We start from the raw sequence: 13,483 nt of genomic DNA, 5'->3' as shown, positions 1-13,483 counted from the left end.
TGGCTACAAGTTGTTTTTTTTAAATCAAGTTTAAGACATACAAATATCTTTTCTCACTCTGTGGCTTGTTTTTTCACTCTCTTAATGGTATCTTTTGATGAACAGAAGTTCTTGGTTTAATGAAGTCCAATTTAGTGATCTTCTCCTTTGTGTTTAGTGCTTTTTTGTGAACTATATTTGAGAAAATTTTTCCTGTCCAAAACCATGAGATTATTCTCTGATATTATTATCTTTTAGAAATTTTGTCATTTTATACCTTTCACATTTATTTATTTTATTTTTGCTTTTTTAATTTTAAAGATTTATTTGGGGCACCTGGATGGCTCAGTGAGTTAAGTGTCTGCCTTCGGCTCAGGTCATGACCTCAGTCAGGGTCTGGGATCAGTCTGCCATCCGGCTCCCTGCTGAGCAGAGAGTCTGCTTCTTCCTCTCCATCTGTGCTTGCTTTCTCTCATTCTCTTGCTCAAATAAACAGATGAATAAAAATCTTTTTAAAAAGTTTAAAGATATTCATTTGAGAGAGTGAGAGAGAGCCTGTGTGCACAGGAGTGGAAGGGGGGGCAGAGGGAGATAATCTCAAGCAGGCTCCCCACTGAGCATGGAGCCCAATGAAGGACTCAATCCCACATCCCTGAGATCATGATCTGAGCTGAAATCATGAGTTGGACACTCAACCTACTGAGCCACCAGGTGCCCCTATTTCTCTGTATGTTTTAAACCTTTTTTAAAGAAGAGTTTTAGGTTCACAGGAAAACTAAGAGAGAGGTAGAGATTTCCTATACACTTCTTCCCCCACAATCAACATCTCCCACCAGAACAATACATTTGTTACAATTCATAAACATACATTGGCCCATCTATCACCCAAAGTCCATGGTTTACAGTATGGTTTACTCTTGGTTTTGTACATTCAATGGATTTGTACAAATTTATAATGATATGTATCCACCATACAAAATATTTTCACTGCCCTAAAAATTCTCTGTGCCCTAACCATTCCCTGCATTTTGGGTGCTGTTGTAAATGGTGTAATTTAAAATTTGTTATTTTCCAGTTATTTTTTCTCACTTTTTAAAACTATTAGTTCTCTTAAGTTGATTAAACAACCCCTCTGCAGTGTACTCAATGCTACTAATTTGTGAATCAAGGTCATTGTTCACAGTAGAGAACTTTTTCAGCATATTTTCTCTGTGCTATTCAGATTGGGTGGTTTCTATTGTTCTCTCCTCAATTTTATTGATTCTATCTTTTCCTGTCTCCATTCTACCATTGAACCTATCTGGTGAGTTTTTAAAATTTCCATCATCATATATTTTAGTTCTATAATTTCCATTTGGTTCCTTTTTTATAACCTCTATTTCTTTGTTGAGGTTTTTCTCTTCCTTCATTTGTTTCAAGAGAATTTGCAATTCCTTGCTGAAGCATCTTTATGGCAGCAGCTTTAAAATCTTTGTCAGATACTTCTATCACCTGGTTCATCTCAGTGGTGATGTCAGCTGTTGTCTTTTCTCATCTATTTTCCTGGTTCTTCATATGATGTGTATTTTCTTTTCTTGTCTTTCTTTATTTTTTAAAAGATTTTATTTATTTATGAAGACACACACACACACACACACACACAGAGGCACAGACACAGCCAGAGGGAGAAGCAGGCTCCATACAGGGAGCCCGATGTGGGACTCCAACCCAGGTCTCCAGGGATCATGCCCTGGGCTGAAGGCAAGCACTAAACCGCTGAGCCACCCAGGGATCCCCGATGTGTATTTTAAAATTATATCTGGACATCATGCATTTCATACCAGGAGACTCTGGGTCCTATTTGAAGCTTTTTTTTTTTTTTTTTAAGATTTTATTTATTTATTCATGAGAGACACACAGAGAGAGGCAGAGACATAGGCAGAGGGAGAAGCAGGCTCTCAGCGGGGACAATGATGTGGGACTTGATCCCAATACCCCAGGATCACAACTTGAGCCAAAGGCAGACACTCAACCATTGAGTCACCCAGGTGCCCCCCTCCTTTTCTTTTACCTAGTCAGGTTAGCAAGCAGATCCTGGCCTGGTTTAGTGGGCTGCGGTTCCAATGGCAACTTAATTTTCAGAGCCTTTGTCATATTATTACAGCCTCCTGGGGCTCCCACTTGTCCTTCCTGCTGCTACCTGAGGGGCCTGAAGGAAATTCCTCAGGCTGGTGCCTCTAGATAAGGGAAGGACTCTTGGGTCCGTGGAGACAAAGTGTGCTTCTTTCCAGGCGAGGCTGCTTGTTATATGGTAATCCCTGTCATCCGACCCACCTGGGCACTCCAGGTCAGATGCCTATCAGTGAGAGACGCCTATCAGTGAGAGACGAGTATCTCACCACCCCCAGAAAGAGGTAAGAGTGAATCTATGTTGGTTGTCTTCTGGTGCCAGGTGGGGCAGTGGGAAATGCCAGGCTTAGTCACCTCTCCTGTTGGATGCAGGGGTAGTAAGATACCCTACTGCTATGTTGTTCCTGCAGTCCTAGGATCTCTAGCTTATTCCCCTTTTAGGGTTTTCCTTTGGTGGTCTCTTGCATTATTTTCAGAGTTCATCATTGGACCTAGCTGGGAGGAGAAAAGGGAGAAATGAGTTTATGCTAGCTTGTCTGGACCGGAAGTCCTTTCAATAACTTTTGAATAAAAAGAATTCATTGATTGAATCAGTGATGATTCTATCTTGAATATATTCATTGCCTTAAATATAGCAAGGCTATAAAAAGGAAATAAATCACAGACTCTATTCCACTCTCCTTCACAAAAGAGACACCTTTCCATAGAGCACCCTGACATATGGATAGCCCACTTCCACCATACCATGGGATCATGGGAATTATCCAGCTAGTGGCTTCCCTATGGCACTCCTGGCAGGGATATTCAAGGAAAATATCATGGACCCATCCATGATGGGAGAAAGAGGTGGGGTTGTCTATTTTAATTTCTGTAACTAGTGTATTTCAGGACAATGCATGAACAGCCAGTAGAGATGAATGCAAATTATGGGTGGAAAGAATACAACATGGAGAAGAGAGAAAACAAAGCAAATGAACGTTTTAAACACGCATTTTCACCCCCTCTCAACTCAAAAAAGGAGGCAGAAACCTGCTGTTGAGAGCAGGAAATATTAGAAAACACCAGCTGAGAAACTGCCCACTTGGCATCCGTGAGCTCCAGCTGGCCCTCTGACCCCACTCCTATTTTAAGTTCATGACGCACAGTCAAGCATTCCTTTGTGGCACCTGAAAGAATGACATCAGCCCAGACTGAGTCCTTATTGGAAGTGATGGAGTTATTTTTAGACCTGGGCACGTAGTTTGTCTCGGCCTAATTGTTGGATCCTTCAAGGAAATGGGGCGGGGGAGGGGGGATGACTCTCTCATTAATGTCCCACCTGGTGTCCTACCAAAGGGCACCTTATTTCTCAGACAGTTTGTTGGTTTGGAGCCAGTTGCCACTGCCAAGGATGACTTGTGGTTTCCCCACCGCTTGTCACAAACTGCACTCTGAGCCTCTCACGATGGGTTATACCCATCTTGCCAGTGGAAGTGAGCCCCCATGCCAGGCTATTCTTGCCCTCACTAGGTGACTTTCTCTGGAAAGCATGAGAGCACAGCCAGTTTCTGGGAGTCTGAATCTGGATTCTATTGCTTATAAGCTATGTCTTTGGGCAAATTACTTCTTGGGGCCTTAGTCTTCCAATGTACATAGACTAATAATTCATGGTTACAAGGATTAAATAAAAGGTTGAAGGTAAAAAGCAATCTGTGGTGCTGGCGGTAGGGAGTGCTCAACAAAGTTTGGCTATTATTATTATTATTATTTTAATGTTTATTTATGATAGTCACACACAGAGAGAGAGAGAGAGGCAGAGACACAGGCAGAGGGAGAAGCAGGCTCCATGCACCGGGACCCCAATGTGGGATTCGATTCCGGGTCTCCAGGATCACGCCCCGGGCCAAAGGCAGGCGCCAAACCGCTGCGCCACCCAGGGATCCCTTGGCTATTATTATTATTGAGTGCTCAAAACACCTCTTTGTGTTGTTCTGTTTGGTCTTAACACGAGACCTATGAGAGAGGGGTTATTATCCCCACTCTATAAACGAAAGCAGTAGGGTTTAGAATGACTGGGTGAGTTAACAAGTCACAGGACTACTAACAAGGGAATTCAGGTCTCTTGGTTCCAGAGACAGTGGCTGAGGGCAGCCCAGCAGACTGCACTAGCACATAACAGTAGCAGCAACACTAGCAGGACCAGAAGCAAATACAGAATGATCGGTTGTCTGCACACTTGCCCTCATTTAATACAACAACCACAGGATCTGGGCGCTATCATAAAACCCTGCTTCGGATGAGGGACCAAAGTTCAGAGAGATCAAGGAAGGTGTCCAGTGGCACAGAGCCAAGAACAACTGCAAGCACTTGCTTGATCAATGCAGCCAGTCAAAGGAAGACAACCTATTTGTCACAGATTCCTTGGGATTTTCTTTCTTTCCTTTAATTTTTCAGTTTATTCATTTGAGAGAGAGAGAGAGAGAGAGCACAAAAGCAGAAGGGGGGGGGAACGTCAGAGGGAAAGGAAGAAGTAGATTCCTCACTGAGCAGGGCTCCATCCCAGGACCCCAATATCATGACCTGAGTCAAAGCAGACGTTTAATCAACTGAGCCACCCAGGCGCCCTATCCTTGAGATTTTCTATGTAGGCAGTCATGTTGCTTGTAACAAGAAATAGTTTTATTGATTCTTTTCCAATCTGAATGACTTTTATTTCTTTTTCCTGCCTTATTACAGTGGTTAGGACTTCTAATACTGTGTTGAGTAAGAGGTAAGAGCAGACAACTTTGCTTAGTTCCAGATTCTAGAGGAGACGCATTCAGTTTTTCACCATTAAATACAATGTTTGATGTAATATTTAGAAGATGTTCTTTATGAGGCTGAAAAAGTTCCCTGCTGTTCCTAGTGCACTGAGAGGTTTTTTCATTATTAATGGGTATTGAATTTTGTTAAATGATTTTTCTGCATAAACTGATATGATCATATTTTTCTTCTTTAGCCTGTCAATATAGTAGATTATATTGATTGATTTTCAAATATTTTATCAGTCTTACCCACCTGGCATAAATCCTTTTTGGTCATAGTGTTTCACTATTTTTATACATCGTTAGATTTGATTAAATTTGGTTGATGATTTTTAAGATTTTATTTATTTGTTCATGAGAGACACACAGAGAGAGAGAGGCAGAGACACAGGCAGAGGGAGAAGCAGGCTCCACGCAGGGACTCCAATGCGGGACGCACTTCTGGTACTCCAGGATCATGCCCTGGGCCCAAGGCCGGTGCTAAAATGCTGAACCACCCAGACGTCCCCTGGTTGGTGATTTTTGCATCTAAGTTCATCAGAGATAATGGTCTTTAGTTTTTTGCGGGGAGGGCACTGTCTTTGGTTGGTTTTGGTATCAGAGTAATGATGGCCTCATATATAGAACTGGGAACTGATTTATCCTTTCCTATTTTCTGGAAGAGATTGACTAGAAATAACATTAATTATTCTTTGAATGGTAAAATTTTCCAGTGAAACCATCTGGGCCTAAAGATTTCTTTTTATGGAGCATTTTAATTACAAATTCCATTTCTTTAATAGTTAAGGATCTGAGTAGATCATCTATTTTATCTTGGCTAAGTTTTGGTAGTTTGTGGTTTTTGAGGAATTGGCTCATTTCTTCTAAGTTGTTGAATTTATGAGCATAAAGTTGTTTGTAGTATTTTTTATTATCATTATAATGGTTACAGAATTTATTGTGGTATCTCCTGCCATCCTGATATTGGGGATTTATGTCTTCTTTTTATCTTTGCCAATCTTTCTAGAGGTTGCTAATTTTATTAATCTTTTTTGAAGAGCCATCTTTCCATTTCAATTATTTCTACTATTGTTTTCCAGCATTCGATTTTGTTGATTTCTGCTCTTATGTCCTTCTTCTGTTCTTTTTTTTTTTTTTTAATATTTTATTTATTTATTCATGAGAGATACAGAGAGAGAAAGGCAGAGACACAGGCAGAGGAGAAGCAGGCTTCATGCAGGGAGCCCGATATGGGACTTGATCCCGGGTCTCCAGGATCACGCCCTGGGCCAAAGGCAGGCGCTAAACCACTGAGCCACCCAGGGATCCCTGTTCTTTTAAAAATTATTCTGTTCTTTTTTTTTTTTTTAATAGTATGATCTATTTCTTTCTTTTTTTCTTTTTTTTTAAGGTTTTATTTATTTATTTATTCATGAGAAACACACAGAGAGAGAGAGAGGCAAAGACAGAAGCAGGCTCCATGCAGGGAGCCTGACGTGGGACTCTATCTGGGATCTCCAGGATCAGGCCCTGGGCTGAAGGCGGCACTAAACCGCTGAGCCCCCCGGGCTGCCTATTCTGTTCTTTAAAAAAAAAAAAAATTTCTTGATGTAGGAACTTAGATTAGCCATTTGAGATATTTCCTCTTCTAAGGCAAGCATTTAGTGCCATAACTTTCCCTTTCAGGGTTGCTTTAGCTGCATCTCACAAATTTTAATATGTTTATTTTCACTTTCATTCAGTTCTACTATTTGTATTTAAAGATTTTATTTATTTATTCATGAGAGACACAGAGAAGGAGAGGCAGAGACAGAGGCAGAGGGAGAAGGACCCCAATGTGGGCCTCGATGTGGGTCTTGATGTGCGCCCCAATGCAGGTCTACCCTGGGATCACACCCGCAGTTCTTTTATTTCTAAAGTTTCCTTTGAGATGGTCTCTTTGACCCATGAATTATTTAGAAGCTTATTGTTTAGTTTTTCAAGTGTTTGGAAATTTTCCTGTTGACTTGCTGTTTTGATTTGTAGCTTGATTCCATTGGCCAGACAACATACTCTGTATGATTTTAATTCTTTTGAATTTGTTAAGGTTTGTTGTTTTATGATCTAAGATACGGTCTACCTTGGTAAATGTTTCATGGGCCCTTTAAAAGGATGGATATTCTGTGGTTGTTCACAGAACCTCCTATAAATGCCAATTAGATCTTTTCAGTTGGTGGTGGCCTGGAGTTCTGTATTCTTGCTGATTTTCTCTTTAGTGGTCCAAAAGGTCCTGAGCGGGGGTGGGGGGTGGGGTTAGGGAGGTGGGGATGAGAAGCTCCCAATGGTGATTGCAGATTTGTTTAATTCTTTCTTCCAACTGCCTTGGGTTTTGCTTCAGATATTTTGAAACTGTTTTGATTCACAGAGTAGCTATATTTTCTTAATGGAATAATCCTTTTGTCCATGGTAACTTTCTTTGCTCTGATGTCTACTTGGTCTAATCCATGCTTTTGCTTAATGCTTGAATGGAATATCTTTTTCCTTTCTTTTGCTCTCATGTCATTAAATCTGCAGTGAGTTTCTTGTAAACAACGTATAGTTGAGTCATGTTTTGTAATCCATTCTAATCTCTACTGTTTAGCTGGTGTATTGAGAGTACTTACATTTCAGGTTATATTACATTATTGATCTATTAGGGTTAAATCTGGCGTTGTATTATTCGTTTTCTGTTTGTTCTGTTTCTCATTCTTTTGTTTCTTTGTTCTTGACTTTCTGCGGGTTGCTTGAACATTTTTTAGAGTCCCGTTTTGATTTAATTATTATGGTTTTTTAGTATATCACTTTGTGTTGGTTTCTTAGTGATTATTATGTTAGGAGACTCTGTTGCTGGGCAACCATTGGGAGTGGGGAAGAAGCTGCTGGGCCTGGGTCTCCTTATGCCATTGGGTAAAGGCCAGGGAGACATGGGGCTTCAGTGCCGCTGCTGTGGGTGGGTCACGCCACCCCCTGACATCTCAGTTGCAGACCAGGGGCCAGAAGTGTTTGGGGCTTTGCTGCTGCTGCCCTCAACTCCACTGCCAATGGATTAGATTGTCTACAAAGATCTGCATTGGAGTAGGGGCTGGAACTTCTTACTGGGCCTCTATTGGATTTGCCCTTCCTGGACTTTGGCCAGAGAGAGCAGGATACTATTGGGTTTAGTTTTCTGTTTTTGTTTTCTTGTCTGTGCCTGTTGGTGATTCCAGGTTGTGAGCCTCTCCTGTGCCCGGGAGGCATATGGGAAATAAAAAGAAAGCCCAGGGAACTAAAAAAGTTGTTTCTCAAGTCTTGAGGGTTTTTTTTTTTTGCCAGTCCACTGTGGTGGTGGTGTTTTTTTTTTTTTCCCCCAGCTTTCACAGTTCTTTGATCATTGTTGAATCGTTTTCAGGGTGTTCCGTTGTATTAAGAGAAATGGAGTAGGGGAAAGTGATCCTATGCCATCTTGTTCCAGAACCAGAAGGCAGGACAGCCTATTTTCTAAACGTTTCAGACATAATTTTCTTTCCTGGTTGGTTTTCCAGAAAGCAGAACAAATATCATCAATAGTGCTTCCTATGGTTAAAACTACACCTTCATTCTGGTTCTTGGAAGGGATCAATTGCATTATTCAATTGTCACATTTCTCTGAGCCTGCTCTGTATTTAGTCAACAGGATATTGAATTCCTTTCAAAAGCCTAAACAGGTAATCACTTCTTTCCTGGACCGAATGTTGACCAGTAATGTAAATACTTGTCTGTAGCACAGAAAATGGTTTTCTTTGAGTTTTCCCGTTCCTCACCGGGGGTCTTGAATGCAGAGTTTTTCCTTTGGCACTGAAAGGCTTTAACGACATTTATCTAGAAAGAGATTACCATGGAAGGAACGAAGCTTTCTTAATTACAACTGTTTAGCTGCACTAACAAAGACTTCTTATATCTGTGCTTTACTTACTTCTCATCTTGGACCTTTGCCTGACAATATAGGAGGCTTTTGGCCCAGTGCATTGACTCATGGGAAAGCAGTCTTAAAGCTTGGAGTTAATGTTTTAAATTTACCACCAAAGGCACAATAGGCAGAACACTGAGCCTTCCCTCTCCTTAAAAAAAAAAAAAAAAGGAAAAAAACCCCACACTGCTTTCTATACCCTTTTCCTTATCATAAAGATAATCCTCTAGTTTCTTTTAAGTAACCAGAGAGTGGAGGAAAAACAAAATCCAATTTGTTGAGTATCTTTTACCTCAAAGACAGAGTTTAGGAAAAAGTAGACCAGACTCAACATGATTTATGTCACTCTTTTTTTGTGCCATAGATTACCTCTTCTCAAGATTTTGAAACTCCTATAAAATGAGTCCATAAAATATTAAAATATATAGCAATACTTGCAAGTTTACATGATTTTAGGCTTACATCAGTACAGTGATTCATATAATGTGGTAAATAACAGAAACTTTAAAAATCAAATATTTATATCCTTAAGATGAAATCGAATGTTCACATTTGAAGTAACACATTTTCAAGTACATTTTATGCTTTTTTTCTGAAATGTCCTTTTCTTCACTGACTCTATCTTTAAAACATTTTTTTTTCCCAAAACATTTACCATTTTTTGGCACCACATGAAAAGTTTATTGTTTGAGTGCAGGGTTAAAAAAAGGCCAGTAAATTAACATGCTATATTTGATATGGGCACCGTTGACTCCAAATTTTCAAAAGACCCAGAGAAATCACGTACAGACAACTAAGCAGCCTATTAAAATTTCTTATTATCTTAAAAAAATTATTTAAAGAAATCTGTGTTGAAGCACATTTAATTCTTTTTAATTTGCAAAAATTAAAAAAACTCAATTTGAATGAGTTTAATTTAAACATGAATGGAAGACTCCCAGAGACACCTATAACCTCGGCAGTAAAGGCGATTATAAAAGTTTACACAGAACCTCGATTTCTCACAGACACGTGTGAAAGGAGCAGTGCTGAGAACATATTTGTATCAACCTCTTAAAATATTATTTGCCTTCCTCACTGATAAGGCAACAGGAGATGAGAATAAGAATGTAATGAAAATATGGGGGAAAAAAGGGGGACTCCTTTTTCCTACTTGCTCCAAACCTAATGTTAAAAATATATAATAATAATAAACAAATCAGTTCACAAGGAGAACAGCTTTTCGCTTAGTCTCTTTTGAAGTGAATCTCCTTTTATTTTTTATTTTTGGGAGCCTACAAATGCTGGCTTCCTTGGAAATGGATGAATGCTGTCGAGTTTCCAGACTCAGAAGATAAACAAAGCAGTGAATTTCTCTTCCCTCCCCCTCCCCCACCCCCACCCTGTAAATAACCTCAGGCCACAGTCTGGGCCTCCCTCGGCTCCTCGCCTCTACCGGGGGCTGGGGGCTGGGCCGCCCGGGACACAGGGGTGAGGCGAGGGGGAGGGGGAGGAGGGCAGGAGGGAGGGGCAAGTGGGGGTGGGCTCCTCCAGGAGCGAACCCCGGCTGCCTCCAGGGAAAGAATGTCACATGCATGCCCGCACACACAAAATGTACACAGTGGAGCCAGGCAAGAGAACTGGTAAAAAAAGAGAAGAAAGAAAGAAAAAAGTACTGCTTCATCAGCTAAAAAACAGTCCTGTTCTTTCCTGGTTTGATTTCAGCTTGAAGTACTGGCTTGGAATTGCCCGCAGCGATATTGGGCCCCTGCCCGCACAGCAGGCAGACAGCTTTCCCTGCCAGCAACGGGCTTTTAATAAAACAGGATGCTCACCCATGCTCAGGCCGCCGAGCACTACCCCGCCAGTGGGTCCCCGTCCCTGTGAACTCCTTCCCCCCAAAGCAGTTCTCTCTTCCTTATCGGGAGACTCCACCCTGGAGCTCCTGGCCCAGAAGAAAAGCCCCTGTCCCAGGGGATTGCTGAGGCACCCCATTCCCTGAGCTGGCTGCTTCTGCAAGCATTTCACCATCTGCGAACGCACCCCTCTGTTACTTCTAGGAGGGCATTTTGGCATCTATTTATTTATAAAGATTTTATTTGTATATTCATGAGAGACACCCACAAAGAGGCAGAGACACAGGCAGAGGGAGAAGCGGGCTCCCTGGGGGGAACCCCATGCGGAACTCCATCCACGGATCCCGGGATCATGACCTGAGCAGAAGGCAGGACCCTGGACCACTGAGCTCCCTGGGTGCCCCCGTCTTGGCTTTTATGAAGGCTCTCACCTTGATAGTTAAACAAGATGGACTTTTAAATTAGGAGCTCGCAGGACGCCTGGGTGGCTCAGTGGTTGAGTGTCTGCCTTTGGCTCAGGTTGTGATCCTGCGGTCCTGCGATGGGGCCCACATCGGGCTCCCTGCATGGAGCTTGCTTCTCCCTCTGCCTATGTCTCTGCCTCTCTCTGTGTCTCTCATGAATAAATAAATAAATAAAAGCTTAAAAAAATAAATCAGGAGCTGGCTTTCACAGGAAGGATGAAGATATTTTGTGCCCATCATCCCACAACAGCTCTCATGAGTCATGCCAGGTCTGGATTTGGTTGGACCCGACTTACCATCTTAGGTGGGATGAAAGCACTTTGGCGAGATTCACCTGCCTAATTGTTTTCTCCCCACTTGGAACAAACTGGAGTATGTTTCTGTGGCGAGAGTAGATCCTAAACTTTTCTAGCTGCAGCCTAATAAAATGTCCTAACCAGTGGGCGTGCTCTCAGGATGCCCTCCTAACCCTGGAGATCCCGTGTGCTGCACCACCTGCTGACCCCAGGGAATCAGAACCAGGATTCCCAAAGTTCTCTAGTATTACCCCCTGGTCCACAAGCACGGCCGGCCCCTGCCAGGATGTCCAGATGTGGCTGCGTATAGAACACACAACAGGCGATCAGCAAGTTGGATCTCGATGGCTTCAGATGCGATTAACTTCAGCATGAAAGAGACATCATTGTCATTGAGGAAAGGCCTGACAACCTAGAATCTACCCCTAGACCTGCCCTAGCTTCCGCTGTAGCTTTAGACCACTTGATACATCCGTGCCTCAGTTTCCTCATTCGTAAAGTGCAGAGGGGGTTTCTGGTGGAAGAAAAATCATCACTCATATGCCTCGCCTTCCCTTACCCCATCCACGTAGGCCTTGCAAACCCCTTCAGCACTTCAGCCCCAGTCAGCCCAGCCAGGCACCCAGAGGTGGTACTTGAGTCAAGACCTGTGATGGTTTCTACGTTTCCTTCAAGGGTGATAGCCTGTGAACCTTTGAGTCTCAATCCGGCATGTTTCTCTGCACTTTGAAGTCCTGGGGAGGAAACTGAAGGGATGGTGTTGCAGGTGGTGTTTTCATTTCTTCCTTTGCTTGAAGTTCGTGACTTTGGAAGTGAAAGGAGGAGGGAGGAAGTGTACGGAGGGAACATCTGGGCATGTAGATGGTGTCAGAGTGGAGAATTGTGTCTGCTGGACCGCAGCCCAGATCCACCCCAGAACAGCGGGGTCCTGGCAGGAAGCAGGATGTACTAACCAAAATCTGAGAAGAACATGCTGCAGGAGGCCTGCCAGGGTGACCAGAAAGAGTTTAAACAGAAACTTCAGAGGGAGAAATAAAAATTAAAAAAAAAAAAAAAAAGCCCAAATAAATCTATAAAACCAGAGAAGATGAAGCCCAGCACAAGAATATCAGCTTGGGTTCTTGAAAGGAAACTACTCTTGCTGACTCAAGCAAAAGGGGAATGTATTGGACGTTATCGAGAGGCTCTGAGAGTCAACAGGAAAGATGGGTTCTGAGCCGAGAATGGGGTTCAGGCCAAGAGAGGAACTCAAGTGTGTCAGGTGCCTCTGCGGGGCATGAATGGGCTGCTGTCACTCCCTCTGAGGCTGCTTAGCTCAGCTCAGGACTGCTCTGGGGTGGGGAAGGCCACCGGGGACAACACTGTGGACACCTTTGTCCTTTCCTGCAGGGTGCACAGCACCTGGAGTCCCCCACCCACTAAGACTGCCCATGAAGGAATACTGAATTGTGCAAAAGAAGGAGACGTGGATTCAAAGTTAAAGAAACAGTGGTACTCATCATCGTATGTGACAGAAGTGTCATACCATAAACACACTGAGTGACCAGGCATGTCTTAGGAGGGTGACTCCGAGGTCATGGACCAGGCACAGAAAACCAGCTGAGTCAAAGTGATGCAGGGAACAAAGGCAGAAGAAAAATTATTAAACGTCCTTACTACTAACAGCCCATTGACCAGTCCCTGAAACAGGCAGTGACCTTCCTCTAGGGACTCAGCTGCCTCAACGATGATACTTTGCTAAGGGCAAAAGGAAATCTTAGCCCAACCTCTAGGACCCTGTAAGTCTACTTTAACATATAGAAATTCCTTTGGAAACTTCCTTTATCTCTAATCTACCCCCCCAAGATATATTTTGGCAATCATCCCCCAAGCATATGACCCACTGATACACATCTGAAGAGTCTCATGACTCAGATTTTATTCGACAGCAATAAATGACGGTTCTTCAACAATAGCTAGCCCCCTCAGGGTCCCGGAAACCTTACTTCCAAAATCCCTTAGAGACTTATGCTGTCTCTAAACCCCTCCCAACTTGAAAGTATATAATGAGTCACTCCTCATGACCCCAGTGCATCTCTTTCTGCCCACAGGTCCT

At 42.7% G+C, this 13,483-nt stretch overlaps 1 long non-coding RNA gene across 1 annotated transcript in view; it reads right to left on the bottom strand.

Annotated features, from left to right (window-relative positions):
* Positions 1-1,826: 1,826 nt before the first annotated feature.
* LOC140599998 (uncharacterized) overlaps positions 1,827-13,483 on the bottom strand; it is a 151,494-nt gene continuing 139,837 nt past the window's right edge. The window contains exon 4 of the long non-coding RNA XR_012003138.1: positions 1,827-2,583. This is a non-coding gene — a long non-coding RNA (uncharacterized lncRNA). The remainder of the gene's footprint in view (positions 2,584-13,483) is intronic.

The sequence above is a fragment of the Vulpes vulpes genome, chromosome 8, assembly GCF_048418805.1.
Source record: "Vulpes vulpes isolate BD-2025 chromosome 8, VulVul3, whole genome shotgun sequence".
In the NCBI taxonomy this organism is placed as follows: Eukaryota; Metazoa; Chordata; class Mammalia; order Carnivora; family Canidae; genus Vulpes; species Vulpes vulpes.
The sequence above is the reverse complement of the archived record's forward strand: the minus strand, read 5'-3'. Positions and strand labels throughout refer to the sequence as shown.